The sequence below is a fragment of the Protobothrops mucrosquamatus genome, unplaced genomic scaffold (genome assembly GCF_001527695.2).
Source record: "Protobothrops mucrosquamatus isolate PMUCROS unplaced genomic scaffold, P.Mucros_1.0 scaffold6180, whole genome shotgun sequence".
Taxonomy (NCBI): domain Eukaryota; kingdom Metazoa; phylum Chordata; class Lepidosauria; order Squamata; family Viperidae; genus Protobothrops; species Protobothrops mucrosquamatus.
The window spans coordinates 10423-13896 of record NW_015392013.1 but is presented as its reverse complement, the minus strand read 5'-3'; positions in this window follow the sequence as shown (position 1 = coordinate 13896).

The following is a 3474-nucleotide window of genomic DNA, read 5'->3' as shown; positions in this document are numbered from 1 at the left end:
GATTTGAGAAAAGGAAATGCATAATTTTTCTAGCTTCCTTCTCACAGATTGTCAGGTACAGAAGACTAGGTTGACATGTGAATGGTTAATTTAACTGATTTATTGCTAAAATTATGGGCATAGGAATCTTTGAACTAATGGTCAGTACCTGGTTATAATTAGATCAAGGCTTTTCAACCAGTGCTACAGGTACCACCTGTGGTACATTGGCACCTGGCAGGTGGTACGCGACCATCCTAGAAAAGTGGTAGCGGGGCAGGGGAATGAGCTGAACCGGCGGCAGCACCGCACAAGCCTGAGCGAGAGATGGCTGGAGCTGCAGGGCTGTCAGGGCTCAGCGGAAGCACCAGGAGCAGTGCCAGGCTCCAGCTGGAGCTTGGTGCTGATCCTGGTGCTTCTGTTGAGCCCAGAAGAAGCGCCGATCAGCTGGAATGTTGCAGCATCTCCAGGGTCTTGTGATTTACATTCAGATGCTTGGCAACTGATTCATATTTATGACGGTCACAATGTCCCAGGGTCATGTGAAGTGACCAAAACCTGCTGCAACCATCCAGCAGACGGGGGAAATAAAAACCAAACACCCTCCATCCCACCCCTGCTGCCAATCCTCAACAGAAATGCTCACAACAATGAAAACCTCAAACAGGAGGAAGAGCACCGCCAGGTGGGCAGGCAAGTGTCTTGCTCAGCACTTTTTTCAGTGCCATTGTAACTTCGAACAGTCATTAAGCAAACTTGTAAGTCGAGAACTACCTGTACTTTATCACTTTTTTCCTTTTTTTTTTTTTGTCATCAAGTTTTTGAAACCTTGCTAGGCAACTGGTGGTACTCGGATATTGCCATATCCTAAAAGTGGTACAATGGGTGAAAAGGTTGAAAAGCCCTGAATTAGATAATGGTAATGGCAACCAAGGAGAGTTGGACTTTGTGGCTGTGTAATGGTTCTAGGCTGCTTTTTCTTTTTACTCTTCCCCCTGGGTCTGCCAGTCCTTCCCTAGACAGATCTTTCTTTTCCTATTCTAGTTTATTCCTCCTAAATGTGTAATCTAGATTTCAACTCTCTATCTTGTCTAACTTTTCCTAAATCTAAATATTTGGTCAACTGGTCAACCTGATGCTATTATAAATAGGAGGTTAATGTTATACCTTTCTCTTATGACTGTTATTTTAAGCATTTGCTTTCAATCTTCTGCCACAGAAGGCAGAAAAGGTGTATGGCCTATTAATAGAGAGTGCTAGTTACTTTCCTATACGTTCTTGAATGTTGACCCAATCTGTGATTTTTCCTCAAGTGAAGTGTCTGCCCAGAACTACAGCAATTCCATGTGTACATTTTGTTGATGTTTAGGTGTCCCATTTGTCAGAAATACCCTGATCCTAATATGATACCCTCTAGGTTTATTGGAATATATTTTCCATCATTGTGACCAGCATGGCCATAGCCTAAGTTACCGTCTATGTAAATAATTTAAATTCAAGCTACATTTTATTTTATATATCATAAGATCATACATACACACACACACACACACCATCTTACATACCCATTACAACAAAACTTCATATCAGCATTACAGTGGCAAGATGCAAAACAACAGAACATTTTCATTCCTTTATTTAAACTATAAAGTAAACTCCTAGTAAACACCAAGTGAAGGTCAGCTTCCCTCAAATTAAATCCCACCCCAAATATTATGACCATATTTGCACAGTTCCTTGTTACAATCATTAATGTATGTATTAATCTTCAAAAACACATACAGAGAATATTTTTAAGAAATGTGTAGACCTTTCATGAAAATATTATAAGAAGATTTAGTGATTTAACAGCCTTTCAGAACAAAACATTATGTTTATAGCAAGTTCTGAGTCATGCAACTATAATTCCATTCAGAACAAAAAAAAAATGAAAACATTCCAGTTTGTACTTGTGTGTTTTTAATTTTGTCTGTCATTCTCAGGATTAGTATTACTAGTATTGTTTAAAATGCTACTTGCTAGTTTTATTTGCTTTTATTTATCCTGAATATGAATTTACTGTTGATTTTATTATTTGACTGGTTATGACAGTGGTGGCGAACCTATGGCACGGGTGCCAGAGGCAGCACTCAGAGCCCTCTCTGTGGGCACGTGCGCCATCGCCCCAGTCCCAGGCCTTCAGCTGGGTTTTATAAAACCTTTTCTCTTTAGGCCTCCGCCACCATGTGCAAAAAAAAGAGGTTCAATCAATCAGTCAACTTCAACTTCTTGCGGGAAAAAAAAAGATCTTGCAAAGTTGGAATTGATTGATTGAACTTTTTAGTCCCACCCAGTCTGCCGTTACCACCACAGCCACGCCCACCCAATGGGCCATGCCACCCAATGGGCCACACGCACCCGGCACCTGACGATAAATAAGTGGGTTTTGGGTTGCAGTTTGGGCACTCGGTCTCTAAAAGGTTCCCCATCACTGGGTTATGACAACATTTAAAATTTGAGAAAGCAAGAAATGCACCAAAGAATATTTTTATACTTAGAAAAAGGTTAACAGCTTCCAGAGTACTGTTCTCATATGTATTAACCAATTACTCATCCATTAGTACTTGACTTTGGTTATAAGTGCTTGCCGCAACTAGGAAAAAAGTATTTGAAAAGAACTACTGATGTTCTATCTCTAGGACTTTGACATTCACAATGATGCTAACAATTTAATAAAGAGACATGAAGTCTAATAAGTTAAGTTGAGGCAGGACGAGGCAGTTAAGTACTGTAAAAGCAAAAGTCCTATTATCAAAACAAGTTGAAAGCAGCATGATAGACAGTTTCAACTGTGTCTTACTGCCTAAAAGGCTCCTGTTACAATTAATTTAAGAGGATGGTGTCTCAGCAGTAGCTAAAACCTAACGGTTGGATAATTGTATCTGGCACAGAACACCAGATCACACGTAAATTGTTGGGGCCTAGCATGTATGCAACACATTCCTGGTAGTAATGAAGCTGTTGAGCTGTTGCAAAAGAGACAATTCCATAGGTTGACCTGGAATTTGTCAAGTATAAAGGGAGGAAGTTCCAATACAGCACCAAAGTTAATAACCTTCCTGGAAAGTTTTCTGGCAGAAGGATAAATAGTATATCACCTATTTATTATTAAAGCACATTACTTTGTTGTAAGAGAACAAAATCTAGTGATGAGCTTTTAGCGAAAAGGGTATTAAATTACATGCTAGTTCTTTCGGTTAAAGCTTCATCCTGTGCAATTGTTTTCTTCAATATGTATCTGCTTTCAATATGTATCTTATTCATTGTACTGACGTTGAATATTTAAGCCTCTAAGGCTGAATATAGTAAATAACTTCTTGTTCAATGGCCTTCTGAAACAAGTAGAATGACTCATTATTTTGATATATTGCAATTCATATGCTGGCTATTTCCGTTTTAAAGTGCTGGGTTTAAAAACTATACATTTTTACTTAGACGTAAGTCCCTCTGTTTTAA